Below are 24,067 nucleotides of genomic sequence, written 5' to 3'. Positions count from 1 at the left end.
TTTGTGCACTTTTTAATGATGGCCATTCCAAATGGTATTGGTGATATATTTTTTGAATTAGAGATATAGAATATGAAAACATATATAATCTTCTCAGAGTGTCTTTTATTTACTCAATATTTTATTGTTAAAGTCCAACCATGCTGTTGCATGTTACTATAGTCTTTTATTTTTCCTACTGAATACAATTCTATTCTTTGAATTTGCTACAGTTCATTTATCTATATTCCAGAAGTGGATGTTGTATGGCTTTTAAGGCTTTTCTATCATGAGAAGAGATGTTGTGAAATTTCTCTCAATATCTTTTATTTTTCATGAAGTCTATTCGTCTGATATGTGTTTCATTATTTTTAAATTAAATATTTTATTTTAAGATAGTTGTGGATTCATGTATTATTATTGTAAGAAATAATGCAGAGAGATTCCATGCACCTTTAACTTTGTTACTATTGTTTTATAGTCAATATTAATTTAATTTTAGATTGATATCAATGTTAATTACTAATACAAATTAAGAAATATAACTTCACTAGAAGATAGTAAAAGAAAATCTTGGGGTAGGCAAACATGTCTATTCTAAAGTTTCTAAAAATAGAAAGCTTAATCAATTAGATTTCATGAAAATTAAGATCTCAGTTTAAAAAAAGTATTTAGAAGAGTTAAAAAGGCTGAAGTATTGAGAAAATATTTGTGATTCACATGTCTGGCATAGTTCTTTTATATGGAATATATAAATACCTCCTATTAAAAATAAAAAAACTTGCATAAAATTTAAAATAATGAAAATGCTTGAACATGTCATGAGAAGTAACCAAATGTCAAACATGCAAAACCTGTTCAAATTAAAAGTAGTCAATTCAAGTTTAAGTCTAATCTATAATGAGATGCCATCAGTGCCTGCCAGAAAGGCTAAGTGATTTTTTTTTTTAAATGACCAAATGCTTTCAAGAATATAGAGTAATTTGTAACTATATATTCTGTTAATGGGGTATAAATGGGGATATACACTTTGGAAGTATCAACTAAAATCAGCATACATATGTCTTAGCAGAAATTCCTCTTCTGGTTACATGTGTAAGAGAAATGTGTACAAATTGTGCAAATTAAGGCACACAAAAAGTACATGAGGACATTATTTATAATAGCTTCTACAATCTAAGTGTACATCAATAGAAAATGTATAAAGTTGATATATTCATACAATGATCTACCATATAGTATTAAAAATGAAAAAAAATTAGTTATGCACAAAAATGTCATTTTTACAAACATAATGTGAAAAGAAATAAGGCAAACACAAAAGTACTTACACAGTGATGCCATTTATTTGAAGTACAAAAAGAATCAAAATGGCTATTAATAATCATAATAACGTTGACTTTGTGGAATAGAACAGGATTAGCATTTGGAGATTGTCTTCTGGGTTGCTATTTTCTATTTCTTGATAGTTGTAGCTACACATTAGTTGTAGTAATCCACAGAGCTGGACAATTGTAAAGTGTACACATTTCTCTTTGTATCTCTCACTTCAAAAGCATAAGTATTGTTAGAATTACTTTAGAAATTTTCCTCATTCATACATGAAAACTTTTCCCTATAACTTATATTTTCAACAGTAAAGAAAATAAAATATTTTTTGAAGAAGTTGCAGCAATTTATAATTATGCTAATAATAAATTGGTTATATTATCACCATCATCTTTAACACTTGATATTGTCAAGACAGATACATCTTTAAAAATTTGTTTTGTATCTTTTTAACCTTCATTTACTCTTACATGATTATTGATAAGATTTAGAATACCTTCATTCATATACTTCACAATTTGCAACCTCTAATACTCTAGGTTATGTAAATAGCTGTACCTGGATTTATATATGTATGTCTGTATATCTATCTATGTATTTATTTATCTGTATCTATGATGTGAAGTCCAGTTTGTAAAGGATACCTCTTTTAATATTAATGTGTGAATATTGCTGTTTTTCTATGTTTTAAACTAGTATTAGTACAAGTAATGCTCCTTTATTGGTAAAATGTTTTCTCTTAAAAGTGGTCACCTCGGAGTTGTATGCAAGTTGTAATAAGTATGTTTGGAAAGTACCAGGAGGTTTTAATATGGAATATTAAGAGTTTTATAACATAAATTTTATAAAACAACTATATATCACTTATGTAATAAATTATATACCATTAGAAGAAACCAATCAAAATCTTGCTAATGCAACTGCAGACTGATAGAATATAAAATTTACACAAAGCTCCCAGGACTACTTTATTTAGCATATAAGCCAAACCAACCAAATTGATAAGGAGTTTCTCCGCCTTTGAGCTGAGCTGGCTGTAGACTAACACTAGCTGATAATAAGCTGATTCCAATCCCTGGGAAGATATCCACAAACAAATGTTACTAGACAACTCAGATAGAAGTGAGCAGCAGGCAAAACAAACGGATGAATCCCCTGTTGAAAAAGTAACATGGAAAATGTTATGTCAGCTTAAGTGGTATTTGCTTCCTACTTACAGATATCTCAAACTTAGGCTTTGGTTGATCTTGATTTGCTGTTTCTCTGAATCATTCAGTTGGCAATGAGATGAAATGTCCTTAAAAGAGGATCGTGAGAAACTGATCCGTATCTTGGTAAAAAAACAAACAAAAAAACCCAACGGCTTTGAATATTCCTTCTGTTGCTGAATGTGCTGGAAATACTTAAAAACAAGTGTAGAACTGTAGGCTCTGTAAAAGATGGTGAGCTGTGTTAGTAGAGAGATGGAAGATGCTTCAACCCTTGGGATCCCATTAAAAGACTTATTAAAATATTAGATAAAAAGCCAAATATTTTGAGAAGAAATGCCACAAAATCAGGAAAAGTCTTGAAAAAATAGAATCAGAAAACAGGAACCAAAGTAAACAGTATGAGTACTATGAGAACTATAAATAATTATACAGTGATATCAATTATAGCACTGTACATTAAACAGCATTGGGCCAATCAGCATCTATCTAATGCAGCAGATAATGATTGGTTCCTAGCAGTTTTGCTGCTTATATTTTTAGAGAAACAAAATAAATAGAAAAAAATTGAAAAAAATAAGTTATAGGTCCAGGGCATGTATTTGGCAGATCTATAGTATTTGAGAACTTCATGTCAAGACCCTGAAAAGAATCTCAGTGACTTTTGACTTTATAATAAAAAAAAAAGTTGATATAGTACTTTTTATCAGTACCAGAAATGATAGCTATAAGAAACATAACCAGAAATAAAGGATTTATTCAAATCCTTAAAGTGATAGTGCCCTTGTGAAAGATACAAAATCTCTTTCAATTTAGATATTTGAAGCATTGAAGCATTGATGCTCAGTACCTAATATGAATTGCATAGCAACTAGACCCTGGGAAAATGTCAGAGGCTGTCAAGTTAGATAATTAGATAATTTAGTAACAAAAATAAATACGATTGAATGGAAATATAATTAAAGTAAGGTAGTATTCCAAATATCACAAACAATACAAAAATTTCTAATAGATTATTTTCAGATTGGATCTGCAACACAAAAAAGAAAAATTATGACTAAGTAGTGTTTCTTCCAGGAATTAACATTGGTTTAATATTCAAAAATTAATAAATTTGATCTAGATAGCCTTTTGACCTGGATAATGAGGTTTTTCACCCAATAATATCAAGATAAACAGAGAAATGGCTGTAGGTACAAGTGAATTTGACTTATAAGCCATATAAAATTCACTTGTAACTAATATTATTTAACAAAAATATTGATTATGTAGACTAATGGAGATACTACCTGAACCTTGGCTTAAGTTTAGCTCTGAAAGTTAATAACTCAGTGACTTGTATTGCAAGTTAAAAAACACACTGAAAAAAAGAGATTAATTATTCTTGACAGTATCGTGATAGTGGTCAAATAACCTTACCACCTGATATACACATATTTATTAACTATACAATGTCATCATTGTTACAGTTTATTTCATTATTATTGATAGTAATATTATGAACATTTGTTCAAATATCCATATTGATACCAACCCTCAGTTATTTGACTTACAATGTATTCTGTTACATTTATTGTTAGAAATAAGCATGAATGTGACAAAATTCAGAATTTATCAACTTTCAGGAACTTTATTTTGTAGCTAAAAATGAAGTGTAGAAATGACTTAGCAATAATGCCAATCAGAACCCCAAAGTAAATTCTTCCAGTTCCCTCTGCTAGTTACAGCTCATAAAGCTCCTGCATATAAATAAAAAATAAAGATAAACTACTATTCATTTATCTTACCATATTCATCTTCTTTATAGAAGCAGATCCTGCTGTCAACACAGCATTCTCAAAAAAGTAATGAAGAGCTTTCACTGCCATGTGTGATGGTTGTGGGGCAGGAGTATGTATGGAAGTCAAGCCAATAATTTTTTCAAAAAGAATTCTAGGATCTTGAAAGATAAATCTAAAAGAATAAGGAAAGATAAACTTTTTAAATGACACTAAAACTACTCATTGTTTTAGGTTCACTTCAGTGTTTACTAGAATCATGTTAGAAATTCATATTCTAGACACCATCCTAATCCAAATTTATTTTATATTATAAAGTAATTTGAGAATAATAACTTTTGCATCCTTAATAAGCCTCCAAGTGACAATTTTGTATAACGAAGTTTGAGAACTACTCTTGTTGACAGTAGAAAACTTCTATTTCTATTTCTGAGAGGAAATTTTTAGTGATGAACAGCTGAAAGCAAATTATGAAATGGGTGTCAAAGTCTTTATCCTATTAGCAAGAGTCATTTTCAGTTCAACATTAGTCAAGTTTGAATAAACATCACTGTATGTGATGATTTGATTGCAAATAGGCTTCTCATGACTGAGGGAAAAAAGAGGACTATCACTGGCATATGAATTTTGTGAAAAACAAAATCTTAGTGTGGAATGCATGGGTATCTATGTAATGCTACTGTTTTACTTGTGTTGGCAGTGGACCATAAAATTAAGATATAATGGTTAAGGTAAATACATAAATATTTCTGTTAAAATCAGACTTTTCAGGGTGTTGTTTTGTTTGCATTTGTCAAAAACTGTCCTGTTTAAACATGCAACTTGGAACTCCAGATATAGATCGGAAAACTGAAAATGTTAAAAAAAAAATGTGTAGCAGGGATACTCCAATTAATATCACTGCATGATAAAGCACACAAAAAGTAGTGACTTATAATCCCAACTGTCATTTTATTATCTCTTATGGTTTTTTATGTCAGGATTGAGCAAGGATTCATATAGTTTTCTTGCTCAAGGACTTTCTTGTGGTTATTAAGATGGTGGCTGAAGCAGAAATGAGGTGTCAGGACTAGATGGGTGCAGGCTGGGCAGTTCTCCCTCTTCAAGTTGTCTTAGTTCTTTTCCATAGATTCTCTCCTTTTTGCTGTTTTGGACTTCCTCACAGCATAACCACTTCTTGTGAGTGAGACTGCCTACATTAAAGGTCAGTAAACTACAGCACAAGTAGAATTACCAGATAAAATTAGACACTCAGTTAAATTTACATTTCAGATAAACATGAGTAACTTTTTGTATAAATATTTTCTGAACAGTATTTTGGACCAAATTACAGATTAAAGAAAAAGGTATTTGTTGTTATCTGAAATTCAGATTTAACTGGGCATCCTGTATTTTTAGTTACAAAATCTGGCAACCATAGGTCAAATCTGGATGGCTTTCTGTTTTTGTAAACAAAGTTTAATTTGGGACATAGCCAAGCTGAAACATTTAGGTGTTGTCTGTGTAAGCCTTGGCACTGCAACAACAGAGTTGAACAGTTGCAGCAGAGAGCATGTCTGGTAAAGTCTGAAATATTTACTATCTGACTCTTCACAGAACAGGTTTGCCAGCCTCTGCCTTCTAAGTCAGCTTTCCAGTAAGAAAGGTCAAAGCTACATCTACTTTCATAAGTAAACCTGGGAAATCTCATAGCTCACTTCTGGCATAGTCATAGCTGCCACGATTCAAGGTGAAAAGAATTAAACTCCATTTTTTCCAAAAGAAAGAAGAAGTTTTCAGAAAAAAATACGTGAAACAATAGTTACCTTTGCAACCATCTCGGAAAATGAAAACACCAATTGACTAGATTGTAACTCATTTTCTAAAGAGAGCACTCTGAAAACAAATGAGGCAATTCAAAAACAAGAAAAAATATTTTTATTTTAAAGTTTTCCACCATATAAATTTTAAGATGTGTAGATTAGAGATGTTCTCCCCTGAAAGTGTAATTCATTGAAAAGAAGAGAAAATACAGTATTGCTTTTTCAATAAAGCCTCGATTTAAATTCACTTTAAAATTGTGTTTCCACTGTGTACCAAGTAGGCTAATATATTCTTTCTAAAGTAAGTTTCTAAAACAGAAAATGTCATGACATATACAAGATGATACAAAAAGTAAAACGAGAATAGTTGACTGATTACATGAACAACAGTCTGTTGAGTGTCATTTTTGCATTCGTAGGCAATGTCACTTGAAGAGTAGAGATGGGAAAGTCATAGCCAGGGTCTTGGTGAAATTGTCAAGTTTTCACTAGTACATGTTCTCTGACACTTTTAATTTGCCTGACTAAGGAATGCTAGTTATTATTGTAAAGTACTAAATAACTTAGTTTGGACTTAATTCAGAATGTGTAGAATAAAGCTTAAAATATATTGTTTTTCTTTCCTTTTTATATTTTTCTAAAGTAATAAGTTTGTAAATTTACCTTTTTAAAATCAGGTATAGGTCTTCATAAATTAATAATATGTAGAATGAAGAAAATATTTAAAAAGGATAAGAGAATTTAGTTGGATTATAAAATTAATGCAAATGTTAACTGTGAACGTTTTAAATCAGGTAACAATAGTTTCCATATGGATATTTAATACTTTAACTTAGTCTGTATGCTTCTTTACTGTTTTTAATCTTCATATAAACTCTGAACACTATGTATTAAGATAAATATTTAAATTAGTATATAAAATAATCTCATTTTAATACTGTTTACTAAATACATTCACATCAAACAGATTAAGACCTGTCATACCATTGAAATAATACAGAATTTGCTGCATGTATTTTTGGATCATGTGATTAATAGCAAATGTCTGAATAATTCATGCTCAATTTTAAATATGAAGCCCATCTATGGAACACTTAATGCAAATTATTTGCCTAACAAAACCAAAAAAAGAAGTATTTTAAAAGTTAGTAATGAATATAGTGAAAAAAACAACTTGGGGTAATATAATTTACAACTGGTAGCTGATGTTCATTAGCAGTAGAGAAAAAGGAAATGCTAAGATTCAAATATATGTGGCCTCAAGGCAACTAACCTACTAATTATATGGAAAATGATTAATTATCTTCAGATAAAACTTATTCAGCTCTATCATATGCTGCCATTATGTCAGTTGCTTCACACGTCCATATTTAGGATGAAATATTGCAAGATTGTAGTAGAGATTTTAGCATCAATATCAATGACTCAACAAGTGCATGTTAGTGATATATCTTTTAGAAATATCATTGAAACTCCAATACTGAGTTATTTTCTAAATATCCAAACTTTTAAGTTATATATATGTTTTTACTTAACCCTAAGAAATACAGAAGTTTATAATCACAGTTTTCTTCTTTTGTTCTCGTTTTGGCCATTTAGAGATAAATGCCACACATGTTCATAAGACAATATTACTGATCTTAGAATATGTGATAATAATAGCTAACTGTCATTTATTATGTACTGGTAATGTGTTAAGCAATTTACATGTCCTTGGAATATCTGTATAACATGTATGATATCACAAAGTCCCTTTTACAGAAGGAGAAATTAAGTCTTATCCAATGTGACACAGTTAGCAAGTGATGAGTCTAGTATTTGAATTCTTGCAATTTGGCTCCAAATCCTTAGCTCTTCATTACCTCTAAGGATTTACCAATACTGAGTTAGTATTAAGAACACAAACAGGAAAAACTAAGATCTTTACCTCACAAACTTCCTTCACAGTCTAATGTTAGAGGTAACACTAGTGAATAAATGAAATGATAAATAGAATAATGAACAAAATCTTGTGAGATCGCAAAGAGGAAAGGCATCATATAGATGACATCTAAACTAAGTTTTAATAATTAGTATCATTCTAACAGGTAGTAAGAAATGTTATCATAGACAGAAGAAATAACTACAAAGTCATAGAAGCATGCAATTTTGATTAACCCTACACCTTTCCCCTTTTGCATCATAATTAGTTGAGAACACCTTCTAGCATTGTGAGGTCATGTTTATTGTAGCATGTGTAAAGCAATATTTTAATTATGTGTTTCCCTGTCATTTTCAACTACTAAATTGTTAGATACCAGAAACTAGGTCCTATGTCTTAGTTATCATTTAATCTCTAATTTATAATTTAGTGCTTGGCTGTAGTAGAGGTGCTCAAGATATGCTTGTTGAATAAGTGGAAGGATTAACAATGGAGACTTACACGCTTAAGATGCCTAGTTGGTATAATTACTATATTAAAATTTAGTAACTAATACTCAATTATTAAGGTAAGAGATATGAGAAGAAGAGAGAACCAATTATTGAATCAGCATTCAATTATTTTAGTTAGATGTAAAGTATCTTGATAACACACAACATTATAAATTACTTTTATGATTTGTCAAGAAGGAAATGAAGATAGAGTTACCAGCCTGTCGCACTCAAACTCTGTGTAGTACAGTTTCTGAACCTTCATTAGTCCATAAATTCACTTTTTAAATTGTGGATTCATACTCAGAGTGGTGTTTTGAAATGTAAGAAATGCATAAGATTACAAAGGAAATAAATTATATTGCAACAAAGTTACATTTTTGTCAAGTAAACTTGTTATATTTTATTATAAATTTGTCCTTGTTAATGTATTAAATAAGATTCTGTAGCTTGCCTAATAATTAATATACGTTTAAAGCATATTAATTTAATTTACTTTTAATATTAATATAATTTAATGAGTATAAATGATATTTGGCGATACCAACAGATATTTTCCCCTTCATTATGGAAAGACAAAACACAAAACAAGCAAAAAACAATGAAAAGAAAACTCTTGCTTGTATTATCTGAGAAACTCAATTCTACCAGAAATCCATAACCTTATTGATACTGTCTATCAGCTAGTAGTCATAATTAAGTTTTGTGGGACAAATGTGTTGCAGAAGATTGCAAAAGTGTACCTAATTCTTCATGAGTCCCCTTGCCATATGGCTTTGAAGTCCCTTCCCACTCTACTTAATGACTGCTTTGAGCTTTGACTTGCTTTGCCATGATTTTTAGTGATGTGACACAGGTAAAGGCTTATAAAAGCACATGTGCCATTGAATTTGCTCCTTTTTGCAGCTCTGCCATTATCATAGGAACATTCCCGGGTTAGCTTGCTAGCAGATGAGATATGTGGGATAGTGGTGACCCACTTCAGTAGTCCCAAGTGAGGCTATCTATCCTAAGTCAGCAGACAGCTGGCCAAATCCCTGTGTGTAAACTAACTCAGCCAAGGTCAGCAAAGCTGTTTTGCTGACTTCTAGATGACCCCAGAAATGTGAATTATAAACACTGTTGCCATATGCCAGCATCATTTGGCAAGAAGAAATTAATCCCACTCTGCACACTTTCATTTAATGTTGTCTCTCAAATTGAGAGATAGAATAAAGTAGAGTAAAACAGTTGATTTGAAATATATATGTATCTGTATATACACACACACATAAGAACTTTCATAGCTCCTATTTTTCGTGAAATTTTCTGTGCATAGTAATTGACAATTAATGAAGTTAATTCTGCACAATGTAAGAATTAAAAAATACATGTTTCCTAATAAATTATACAATTGCTTTCACAATGAAACATATTTTAGGACTCATGAAATTATAATGATGAACAAGAACAATTTGAACATCTGCAGTAAATTTGATTGAGTCCTACTTTGAGGAAAGTATTGGTGTAAGACTATACAATGAAAAAACTTGTATAGGAAAACAAAAAGAAGAGTAATGAAAAGCCACTCATTTTCAAGAAGACAAATATTTACAAAAGGTTCAAGTAACATGTAAAAAACCATGTGACTCTAATTTATATTTACTTACCTATTACGCTGCTCACTAAGAAATAATTTCCCTTAATGCCCAGTTTACAATTATGCCTAACTAATAAATTACTTAAATGCACTGCAAATGTCCTGCTTGATTTTTAATTTATAACATCAAATGCAGATTTCTACATATTTTAGTCCAACATTTTAATTTTGTTTTAGAAAGAACGCTATTTAGCTGTAGCAAATAAAATACAGTGCATGGTAAGTCAAGTGTATTTGCTCTGCTTTTTCCAACAAATTTGGTTTTCATCATCACATCTGGGCACACTACAAAAAGGAAACATGACTAAAATAGCACTGTACCCAGTGGTCCAAAGAGAAGAAGCCAATCTGTCAAAATAAAAATAAAAATTTAAAAGAATAAATTGAAATTAAGAAAGGATTTTTTAAAAAGTTGGTATTATGTAAAACAAACCCATGAGAAAAACAAATGGTTGAATGCTAAGCTATTTCATCTACAAAAGAACTCTGGAGAAAAATAGTAGCTAAACTTTTCTCCTAATCAGAGACCAACTAAAATAGTTTTAATATTATTCAACATAGTAAATTACTAAAATAGTGTCTTTTTTCATTCTTTTAATGAGTATTACTGTATTGAAGCTCTAATTCATGTAGCTTTATTATGAAGATTAGATTGAAACTGCAAGGAGGCATTTGAATAAATCAGTAAGCAAGTTCCTCTTAATCTAGTTTTATTCATTCAGTAATTCCATAAATATATCTTGACCACCTACTGTTTTACAGGCATTGCTCTGGTTGCTGGGGATGGGAGAGTCAATAAAACTGGCAATATGTTTATCCCATGAAACTCACTATTCAATGACAGTAGACAGAAAATAGTATAATAAGCAGAATCAGAAATAAATATTCTGTAGTTAAGGATAAATGCCCTGGAAAAAATAGACAAGACTGAAGGCATAGAATGTAGGGGATTATTATTTTGTTAGGGATGATTAGGAATGACCACTGTGATGATGTAAAATTTGAATAGAGACTGAAGGATATAAAAGAGGAATTCATGCCCATACTTGAGTTTTATGGGTTGAATTTTGTTCCCCGAAAAGATATGTTGAAATTCTAACCCCCAAATCCTGTGAATGTGACCTTATTTGGAAGTAAGGTCTTTGCAGATGTGATTGAATGAAGATGAGATCATTAGGATGAGCCTTAATCTAATATGACTGGTATTCTTTTGAGAAGAGAAGGCAGAGACACAGGAGGTGAGAATGTCATGCCTTGTGACAATAAAGGCAGAGATTGAAGTCCTGCAGCTCCAAGCCAAGGAACCCCAAGGATTGCTAGCAAACCACCAGAAGCTAAGAAAGGCAAGGAAGGATGCCCCTGGACAGGTTTCAATGAGAGTCTGGACCTGCTGACACTGTGGTTTTGGACTTCTAACCTTCAGAACTAAGAGACAATAAATTTTTGCTGTGATAAGTCATCCAGTTTGTGGTACTTTGCTACAGCAGCCCCCAGAAGCTAATACATTGGGAGAAGATTATTACGAATTAAAGAAACAGCAAGTGTGAAGGACAAGTTGTACATATTCCAGCATAAAGAAGATGAGTGCAGCTAAGGTAGCAAAGGATAGAAGGATGTATGATTAATGATCTCTAATTCAGTCAATTTCTTTAATAATCAAAAAGTTACTCTGTATTTAAAAAATAATCCATAGTAGGAAAAAGTAAAATTGTACTTAAGCCATAGGCTTGATTCTAATTTTGAATGTTTTAATTATTAAATGCAATAATGAAAGAGAGTAACTGGATTTTTAAAAAACTATAAAAAAGAAAAGGTTAAATCTGCAAAGGAATTAAAAGACATTACAAAATATTTTTCAGTGAAATTAAATAAGGAAAAAAATTAAGAATGATAAAATAAATATAATAATTTTAAAGAAAATTATAAAATTAAAAAAAAAACAACTGTCCACTTGAGGTAGGGGTAGTGTTTACTAATACCCCGTTTTCCTTGATTTCCTGGGCACATGACAAGTCTGCATTGGTCCAAGGTTTAAGCAAGTGACCTAAACGAGGTAAAACAAAATCAATCATTACAATTTTTTATCTAAATCATGGGATGAAATTCATCCCTTCTTTGTTAGAAAAGCTCTAGGAAAAAGATTAAACCCCTATTGACTTTAATGCATTTTTAAACTTCATTTTCTGCTTTACTTTTCTCATTAGCACTTATACTTACTATTTTGTGTTTTTACTTACTTGTTCACTAAAATATGAGTGCATGGTGGGGGAGTTTTATCCATTTTGTTCATTCTGTACTCTGTACTGCAGGAAGAGATTCTCTGCTAGTGCTTGATTTCTCAACAGATACGTATTAGAAGAATGCATGGTATAGCCTGCATTGTGTATATGTATGTGCTAAAACATATAATGAGGGAATACATCTATTTTAATGTTAAAAATACACAGAAAATGATAGTATTTCCCTTAGATATTATATATCCTTGGATATTGTTACCCATAGAAATTATTATACCCATTCCCTTCTTGCAGTGAGAGGGAATGAAGCTACAAGTGATTCCATTGAAATTTCATTTATTATGAGCACTTTTGTTACTACATTATTGCAAAAATCACCAGTAATAATATTTTAGAAATTTCTCTGGAATTAGATTAGATTAAACTTTCCAAGATTTTTATGTGTACAAGTTAAGAAATATCATTGCAAACTCCATTAGGAGTGGTGACACTGACAGGTTAATAGGAATCATAAGGGTAAATGAATATTGAACATTTATAGGCTATGAAGCACTTTCTGTCTACACCTTTCTATGCACTCCTTATAAGAGAACTCCATTAACAGCTTAAAATTATTTTTCAACCTTTCGCAATTTATTTTTCCCAGTAGATAGCTATTCTTCCACAATTTCTTATTACTCTTTTGGTAATGGACAAATAAAGTTTGAAAAACATAAAGCTTTAGGGAAATAATTGATAGAAGGATTTTTATTCGAAATGAGAAATTCAAGTAACAGCGTTTAAATGAATTAAAATGATCATTACTTTAGAGTATTACAAAGTAATACAGGTAAAAAAAATGCTTTACCAAAATTTTATTGTTTTGGATACCATACTTTCTGTATACTTCTTTTTCTTGAATATAGTTTAGCGATCCTTTGAAGTTTCAGGACTATATCTTATACTTTATAAAAATAAAAATTTGTTTTGACTTATTAAATTTATCATACATCTTAGTATTACTTAAAAGCTAAAGGGGGGGGTTGCTATAAAATTTCTATCCTGAGAAAAAACACAGATTTCCAAACATGATAAAGATCTATAGGAGTACTCAAAATAGATTTTATAATCAAGTACTTAGCTAAACCTAATTATCAGGGTTCAGCTTAACATATCATCACATTGAGGAATAGGGCCTCAACATTAGAATTTGGGGAGACATAAACATTACATTCATAGCATTAGGTCAGCTCCATTTTCCCCCACACCATTCTGTGTTAATTCTGTTATTAACTTTTATGTTTTATTATTTTGTCATGGTGTTCATTCTGTTCTGGGCTATCCAATATTCTAGTTGATTTTTTTTACTGCATTCAAGAAAAGTTCACTCTGTATGGGTTTTGGCAAATGAATGAAGTCAGTATTCATCAACCAGGTATCATATTTCATCACTCTAAGGAAAACCCTGGTGGCCTCTTTGTAGTCAACACCTCTTTGCTCCCAGATCCCTGGCAACCATGGATGTGTTTTCTATCCATACACTGACTTCTGTAATGTCATACAAATAGAATTTTCCAATATATAGCATTTTTGAGTCTTGTGCTTCTCTTAACAAAATGCACTTAAGTTTCATCCATGTTTTTATATAAATCATATAGCTTGCTCCACTATCAATGGATAGTATGTCATTTTATAGATGTACTAGTTTTATTATCAATTCAAAGGACATTTATATAAGGATACCTCGGTTGCTTCCAGTTTTGACGATTAGGAATAAAGCTCCTATAAGCATTCACATGCAGGCTTTTATGTGGTTATAAATTTTTAAATCTTTTTGATCAATACCTTACAGCAAGATAGCTGAGTTGTTTGGTAAGTATATATGCAGGAGTGAATTAGCAGACTTGAGTTGCTTAAATTTTGTACACTTCCAATAAATGCCTGCTTTTTTTTTTTTTAACTGTCCCTTGCCCTGCTCCTGTGAAAGGCTGGCAATCCTCTTATTACTGTATCTCCCGGTAGTTTCTCACCCTTTCTCTAGCCTACACTCAGCCGCCAGCAATTTCTCATAATTTCTAGTTCAAGTCTGACAGTCTTCTATCCAGGAAAGTAAATTCTTAGGTCATATATCCCTGCCAGTGTCTGTCTTTCTCCAGATTTTGGGGTGACTGCCCTGTGAACTCACTCTGATGGATTTCATAAAAAAGTCATTTGATGCCTGTCCATTGTGTGTGTGTGTGTGTGTGTGTGTGTGTGTATGTGTATGTGTGTGTGTTTGTGTGTGTGTTTGTAAGGATGGGAGCTTCTCTCTTTTCTTTTTTTCTCATGTCTATTCAGAAACCAGAAGCCTTTTTCTCACTGTTTTTGATATCTCTGTCTGCTTTTCTGAAATTATTACAGATAAAACCCTCAAAGAGTAGCCTTCTCTTGAGAAAAGGGGTGATAAATTCAGTGATGTGATACAAATCAGAATATGGTTACTCATGTAATAAGGCTTGACTTGAAAAGGACATGAAAGATCTTTTGGGATGATGAGGATTTTCAATATCTTGATTTGGGTGGTGGTTACGTAGACTTTGTCTCTCTTCCTGTACACTCAAGGTTTGTGTACTTTTGTATATTATGCCTCAATACATATAATTTAAAAATAAGTATAGAACTAATTCTATTTTGTAATCCTTATCTGACATCCTGTGTGTCTATTTTCAAATATTAGACTTCTAATATGCTAAACTATACTGAAACAGCCTTTTGAAAAAGTAAGTCTTGATTACCAAGCAGATGGCAGCTTTGTGTGAAGAAAACGGCATTGTCAAAGCTACCAGAGGTACAAAGCTTGGAGAGCAGAACATGGGTTGGTTTCAGCTCCTGCTACCAACCAGCGCAGGGCACAAACTGCTTAATGGATGCAGCTCCCTGATTAATCATCTAAAGAGTCGGGGAGGAAGATACTCACAAAATCTAACATTAAGACTGCAAGACAGGATAGCAAACTAATGTATACCACACCCAGTCTGCAGACCCCTTCTCTTTTAAATACATCAGTAATGTTAAATATTTTCATATTAGGTTTGATATAAATTATTCTTTCATATTGTTTAGTATAAATCATTCTTATGATGAAAAATATGTGAAGATGTTTTGGAGACTCTAAAGGAAAAAATTACTGATTGCATCCATGCTAAGTGAAGACGGCTCCTTTGGCCACATTGTTGCCACCACATACTATAGCTGGGCTTTTTACTATATTTTTTCTATATTTAAAACTAGTATGTGTGTCCTGGACAGTTTCCTGTGTTTTCGTTTAAAATATATTTGAATAAGAATATACTTACATGACTAAAAATAAGCTATGAATTTAAATGCTCCCCTTCAGTGATAATAAATTATTTTATATCTTGCTGTGTTAATATTTGTGAAAGCAAATATAGAAATAAATTATGCTCACTTTTTTTTATTATTATAAAAGGTAAGACTTGGCACTCTGTTTCCCATATAGTTTTTTGACTAACAGTTTAATTTGGAGAAAATTCAGTATCTTCCATAGTGTTTCCTCATTCTTTTTCTTTTATGTGCACATGATTACATTTGTGGATATACTATGATTTATTTAATTAGTTCTTCATAGTTGGTTATTTCTGTTGCTTACAATATTTTGCTGTTTCAAAGCTAAAATTAATAAACTAGTACATATATCATTTGACATGTGTAGGAATATCCATAAGATAAATCCCCAGACATAGAATCACCGGTAAAAACTACATATACGTGTGTAAAATTTTGATATATACTGCCAATTTCCTTTCTAGGAAGTTTGTGCCAATGTACACTCAGCAGTTATATATCAGATTTATTGTTTCCTTGGTCTCACAAAAAGATTGTGTTATCAGTATTGGCTTTTGTCAAGTGGATGGATAGCATATTTTATGAAAGAGTAATTTTTTCATGTTTTTATTGAGGTAGAATTTACATATTGTAAAATACATAAATCTAAAGTGTACAGCTTGTTGACCTTTTACAAATATATGTATGAATTGAATTTCTGCATATGTTCACCATGTGAACACCATCCCTGGCAAGATAGAAGCATTACCAGCATTCTAGAAGGTTCCCTGATTCAACCCTACAGGCAGCTTACACCTAAGGATAACCACTATTCTGACTTCTACCATCAAATTGGTTTTCCTCATTTTGTATTCAGTATGAGTACAACATGAATATAATGGCATTAGTGTTATGATGTATATGATATTTATTCATGATAATGTGTATAAACATTTTCCATTCATTTCTGTTGTTGTGGTGTCCCATTGTATGAATGCCACAATGTATCTGTTTTATGAATAATGCTTGAATTGGTTCTCATTCTTTGCTATTAAAAACTAATCTGCTAGCCATGCATTATCTATATTCCACAATATTTAATATGTTGATTTGCATAATAATTCCACTGAAAATATTTTCTCACTTGTGTTTGGTTTCTTCTTTGATCCATGGATTTTAGAGATTTATGGCTCCATTTCCATACATTTGGAGATTTTCCAGTTAGCTTTCTAATGTTGTGTTCTGATTTGATTCCACCTATTAAGAACATGAACAAGTGATTTCAAAGTTTTGATATTGGTGACTCCATTTTCTAGTGGAGCATGGTAATATCAACATGCACTTGAAAAGGTTGTATTTTACAGAGGTTGGATATTGTGTTCCACATATCTTAAACACATTAACACTTAACCATGCTATTTAAATGTCTATGTTTTTAATGATTTCTTTGTTTGCCTATTTTATCAGTTTTAAGAAAGGTCTATTCCAAACTTCACTGTGGATTTTTCTGCTTTAGAATTTAGTTATGTTAAATCTTTTTTTTTTTTTTTGGAGTGGGAGGAAAGGCTCTTATTAAGTGTTTACGATTTGGACTTTTTACATCTTCTTGTAGAAGTAATATTTTAAATCATAATAATATATCTCTTTATCTGTATTTGTTGCCTTAAATCGTATCTTGTCTGATATTAAGATAGCCATTCTTGCTTCCTTTTGGTTAATGTTTGTATAACAAATCTTTTCATATATATTTATTTTTAATTTTTCTGTTTCCTAAAATGTTATATGGGTGTTTTATAAATAGCATGCATTTTATTTTTTCATTAATCCAGTCTGTTAATTTATGTATTTTATGAAGAGTTTAGAAAATTTACATTTAATATATTTTCTAATAGACTTGTATTTAAGTCTGTTATCCTCCTGTTAATTGTTTTCTATTTTTCCAATGTGATTTTGTTTTTTTATTTCTCCTTTCCTGTCTCCTTAATAGTAATAATATTTATTTTTATTATTAATATTAACTCTTCCATTTCTTTCTGTGTACACTGAGTAAAATTGTTTTAGTGTGTACCCTAGAATATTTTATTTATTTGGTTACAGATGAGCTTAATATTTCTATAGGTTCAAAAGAGTACATCTTCTTTTCTTGTGAATTATCTATTCATATCCTTTAGTCATATTTTGTTAACTTGTGGACTCTTTCCGTAAAAATTTGTAAAAGATCTGTGCCTATTTAGGAGTAAAGCCCTTTGCAATGATGTAAATTTTTGAAGATTTTTTTTCTTGGAGTTTTTCAGCTGAAATTTATGATTGAATTTTGTAGAAATAAGTATAAATTTACATGTAGTTGTAAGAAATAATATAGGAAGATCTCATATACCATCATCTTGTTTCTCCAATGATAGCATCTTTTTTTTAAATAAGTTTATTTTTTTAATTAAGCTTTTTTGGGGGGATTTCCAGTGGTACCGTCTTGCAAAATTAAATTTAGCATCACAGCCGGTATACATGTACTCATTTGTATGTGTATGTGTGGGTGTGTATTTAGTTTTATGAAGTTTTATCCCATTTGTAGCTTTATGTATCCACCATCACAGTCAAGACATAGAAGAGTTCTTTCACCACAAAGATCCCTCCTGTAGAATTTTTATAACCACACACAATACACCCACCTCACAATCATCTGTCCCTAACATCTGGTAACCACTAATCACTATAACTTGTTTTACATATCCATCTTTTGGTCATCCCAAGAATATTATATAAATGGAATCACACAGAATGTGCCCTTTTCCAGTTGCCTTTTTTCACTTATTATAATTATCTTAACAATTGATCTAAATTTTTGAATGTATCAATTGTGCTTTCTTTTTTGTTTTTTCTTTCTTTTTCCTGAATGAATAGTATTCCATAGTATGTTTGGATTTACCATTGTTTGTTTAACCATTCAACCATTAAAAGACAGCTGGGTTGTTTCCAGTTTTTGCCTGTTAAAAGTAGAACTGCTATGAACATTTATGGACAGGTTTTTGTATAAACATGATTTTTCATATTTCTGGAATAAGTACCAAGAATGTAAATATTGAATCATATGATAAGTGTATGTTCAGTTTATAAGAAACTGCTAAACTGTTTCAGAGTGGTGGTACATTTTACATTCTCACCCACAATGTTCAGTTCATTCACAAAAATGCAACAGATTTCTGTATATTAATTTTGATTAATTCTGACAGCAGTCTTAAAGATAAGTAAATTGAAGGCAGCATTCCAGTTTACTTCAAAGAGTGTATAATAATTACCTTCATTCTACTACAGAGGTTATGAGGTCCTTTTAAAGAAATAGAAAACCTAATAGAAAATATTCACTAAAATCCAACTAGCCCTTTACTATCTCTTAGCAGCTCAGGAGACTATGCATTAATACACATAATCTATCACATACCATGCACCTGTAAACCCAAGTAAGTATATTAAACCAACATAATCAAAATTCAGACTATTGTGAAGCTATACCAATAAGTTCTACAGACTGGGTCCTCTGTCTTTAACTCAGAGGCCTATCAGGGATCTAGGGAAAAAAAGCCCATTAAATACTGTATTCTTTTATGATTAAGTATAGTGTTCATGCATCTGCAGACATGCAGAAAAATCCTTCAAACACGTAGTTTTGAACCAATCTGAATAAATAGAGCAAGGTAATTTTCAGATAATGCATATCCAATGATAAATGATAATTAATAATCACTCTTTGTGGGAAAATATGCAAACCAAAGCTATTGTCAGTGGTAGGCCACAAAACTTTTCCAAGAAAATAGTTTATCCAGGAAATAGTTCAGTTTAGCCAGAAAAATTATGTCTTATATAATTCTCATAGCATTTCACTATTCATGTGATATATGACACTGAGGCACCTGCTTGTACTTCTTTGAGTTAGTGTTCCCCAGGCCAAAAGCTGAAAGCCTGATTCCTTTATTAGCCCAAAACTGACTCTTCTGTAATAATTCAGCAATAAAACTTCTGCTTATACACTGCCTACCAATTGGAACTGGTATCTGTGTCCTATTACATGTTGAGATGCAAAAAAAAAAAAAAAAAAAAAAAAGAGAGACAAGAAGGAAAGAAAAGAAAACAGAACATATCAAGAGGAAAGGAAAGATCATTTGGATCTACTTTAATGAATGTGTTAGTGATGAATCCTCAGGAAGTCTGGTAGCTGGATATCTATCTGTGGTACCATTTCTGTCAGAAATCAACAAGTGCAAAGGCTGTGACCATGAGAGTCATGCTGAGAACTATCAAGTATCCACTAAAAGGAGATCACTAAGTCTGGAGAGAAGTGATGAAGGGGGAGTAGTAGTCAATGGTAGAAGATGATCTCATGTCGTACGACTAGTACTTTGGAGTTGACTCGGCTGCAGTGGGAGCCTTTGGAGCTTTTCTTGCAGATGAATTAATGATATGATGTGTTAAAAAAAATTCTGGATGCACTTTGAGAAAATTTTCTCCTCTCTGTCTCTCCCTCTGCCTTTCTCTGCATCCTCATCTCCATCTGTGTCTCTCTGTCTCTGTCTCTGTATATGTTTCTGTCTCTTTATAGTTACAGAGTATATGTAGTTATATAAGTATACATAGTATAGTATATATAGAGATGCAAATATATAGTATAAAACCTATATTAGTTTGTAATACATGTATACAATTTTCAAAGTATATACAATATCCGGTGAGCCATGTTTTTAAAATGAATATTCTGTTATGGCAATGTAAGTATTTAGAATAAACACTAGTTACATCAGCTAAATGAATTAATGATCAAACAAATGAGTGAACAAATGACTGGATAAGTGAATAAAAAGATTAACTGACAAATGTTTTAGAGAGTATGTTTATATATTATACAAGTATTTTGTGGTACAGATGAACACATGGTACTTTATGTGGTGGCTTAGTTAAGTATTCTGGGCAATTAGTTTGAAAGAATAATTTGCCTAATTTACATGCATTTGCACTTTGAGTTTAGGAGAGTCTAAGGTACTAACACAGAAAACAACTAGCATGCTAAATTTATTTTCAGAGCCGATATTTACTGCAGAACACAAATTAAGTCACATTTTAAACCAAGAAATTCTATCATGCACTTAGTAAGAAATTCTCACACAAAGTGTTGTTTATGAGTTCCTACTTTAATGCATCAGGATGATCTAATGTACTATTTGAAAAACTTTACTAGGTTACGAGTCTGAATTCTCTTCAGTTCTCACCAGCTACTATAATTGAGCAATACGGACAAGTAAATTCTAAAACATGTTTCTTTGTGAAGTAGCTATTTGGAAATATCTGATACAACTACTCAAACTTCACCTTTTAATATTCTTCCTTGTAAACTTAGCAAAATAGTGAGATTTAATTATATACACACAATTAAAAATGGAGAAAAATTTTCAAACACAATTTATATAAATCCTTCACCAAAAACAGAAACAACCACTTTCCTTTTTTATAAATTATTTGATTATAAATATACTTATTTTGCCACTTAGTATTTAAATATATTGCTTTGCTTATGTCTGCTACTATACACTATACTGTAAACCCATAGAATAAATGCTAATATTTTTCTTGCCTTTATTTCTTCTACGTCTGCAAATTGCCTGGTCTAAAGTAATGGCTTTTTTAATTCTTTTATCAAAAGGTCAATCACATACCATAACATTTACCTCTTTTAATTTTATAACACAATGAATTTTATAATATTTACAAAGTTGTACAACTATCACACAATCTAAGCTGAGAACATTTCCATAACCCTAAAAAGAAAATTTGTAGCAATTTATAGTCACTCTCCATTCCTACCCTCAGTCATAGGAAAACATTATTTTCTGTTATTATGGAATTGGCTTCTTAATATTTTATATAAATTGGATTTTATAGTATATGATTTTTTGTGTGTCTTGCCTCTTTCACTGAGCAAAATGTTTTTGAGGTTCATCCATGTGATCTCATACATCAATTCTTCATTCCCTCCTATTGCCGTATAATACCCCACTGTATGGATAGTCCATATTTTGTTCATCACCACATTTTGTTTATGAACCTTCAGGCTGTTTTGACTTTTGGATGTTAGGAATAATGATACTATGAACATTATTACACAAATCTTTGTGTGGACATATGTTTCACTTTTCCTGGATGGAAAAATAGGAGTGGAATCTTTTGATCATTGCAGAAAATCTATTTTTAACTGATTAAGAAATTGTCTTTGTATTCTTTTTAAATAACTGCACCATTCTACTTTCCAGAAGCAGTGTTTGAAGGTTCCCATTTTATGTATCCTCACCAACACTTATTAGTGTCTGTTTATTCATTATAAAAAACCCTCAGCAAAACTGGATAGAAGGAATCTTCTTCAAACTTACAGTGAGCATCTATGAAAAATCTTCCAGTGCCATTGTAACTAAAGATAAAAGACTGAGTTATGTCCCCCGAGTATCAAGAACATGGGAAGGATATCCTCTCTCATTATTTTTATGTGTCATTTTACTGGAGACTCTATGCAGTAGTACAGTAAGTGAAGAAAAAGAAATTTAAGGGATTCGAAAGGTAAAGGAAGAAGTTAAAGCTTTTATAGTCAGATGAAATTATTGTTTTGTAGAAAATACTGTGGAATATTCAAAAAGTTAAAGTAACCAAATAGTGAGTTCAGAAAGTTTACAGCAAGTTTATAAATTCAGTATGCAAAAATCAATTTTATTACTGTAAAATGTCAGTGAAGTATCAGAATTGGAATTTTAAAAATCACTTGCAATAATATCAAAAATATGAAATATTCAAGGATAAATCTGACAAAATATATGAATAATTTTATTTTAAAAATTATAAAACATTGCTAAGAAATATAAAAAACCCAAAGAAATATACTGTGTTCATAATTAAAAGAGTCATTTTAATATATCAATTCTCCCCAAATTAATCTATACTTTTAAGGCCAATCCAATACAAATTCGAGTACTTTTCTTTTTGTAGGAGTTAACAAGCTGATTTTAAAATTAATACAAAATTCATAGACTATAGAGCAGACAAAACAAATCTGAAAAAGAAGATCCTTGTTGGATGACTGACTATGATATCAAGACTAGTTTTAATGCTGCAATAATCAACATGATATGGTTGCATATAAATAGACAAATAGGCAATAGAATGGCCAAGACAGCCTACAGTTAGACTTATGCACATATGTTAGGTTGATCTGTGCGAAAGTACAAAAGTAATTCAATGGAGAAAAAAAATAATCTGTTCTTCAAATGCCACCAGAAGAATTGACTATCCATATGCCAAAAAAAGTGTCTTTATTCCTTGCAACCTATGTAAGTATTAATTCAATTATAGTAGAGAATGCACTGTAAAAATCTTAAACTATAAAACTTCTAAAGGAAAGCATAGGAGACAATCTTTGTGACATTGAGTTAAATGGGGATTTGTTATGTACAAAACTAAAAAGAATATACCATAAAAGGAAAATGGATAAATTGGGCTTCACCAAATTAAGAGCTGATGCTCTCTGGAAGACATTTTTTTAAGACAGTATAAAGGCAAACCACTGACTAGGAGAAAATATTTCAAATCACACACCTAATAAAGTATTTTTACCCAGGATATAAAAGGGTATTCTCAAAAATCAATGATATTTTTTAAAACCCAACTGAAAATATTCATAAAAATAGAACAAAAAATGAACAAATGTTACTAAAGAAGAAATATGAATACTAAATAAGTGCAAGAAATGTTAGACCACATATAGCATTGAAATTTTGTTTTAACAATCTGAAATGGAAGAAAATATATTTTTTAAAAATTGAATTAACTTGGTAATGTTTTAGAAATAATTTTTATTAACTTTTATATTAAGTTTATTCTTAAGCATTATTGTATCACTCCTGTATAGTATATCCTTCTTTGTGTGAATTTTGATCATTTAAACTTTCAAACATTCCATGATTTACACTTTTTTTGTACTAGCACAGAATTATATAAATTATTTTCTTTAGTGTAAAGAGAAAAAGCACCTAATAGCCCTTATTCATTTCAAGGATTTCAAGTCTTTACTTTCTGTACTTTCTCTACAATTAGTATATCCAAATAATTATCTGTTAACATTTTAATAATTCTTAAAAATAGTATCCTAAGATATATTTCAAAGTTATTATTTATTTTATGATAAACAATGATTTGTTATATTCTAATATGTGATCTACATTGTAGTAAAAATGCATTTTCTCTTAAAACATACCCCAATTCTTATCTACAAATTAATAAAAATAGAGCTTATATTTTCTTTAGCAAAACATCACTAGTGTAGTATCTTCTTATAAGCAAAGGCAACACC

This window comes from Camelus dromedarius, chromosome 13 (genome assembly GCF_036321535.1).
Source record: "Camelus dromedarius isolate mCamDro1 chromosome 13, mCamDro1.pat, whole genome shotgun sequence".
NCBI lineage: Eukaryota > Metazoa > Chordata > Mammalia > Artiodactyla > Camelidae > Camelus > Camelus dromedarius.
This window is presented reverse-complemented; position numbering follows the sequence as displayed.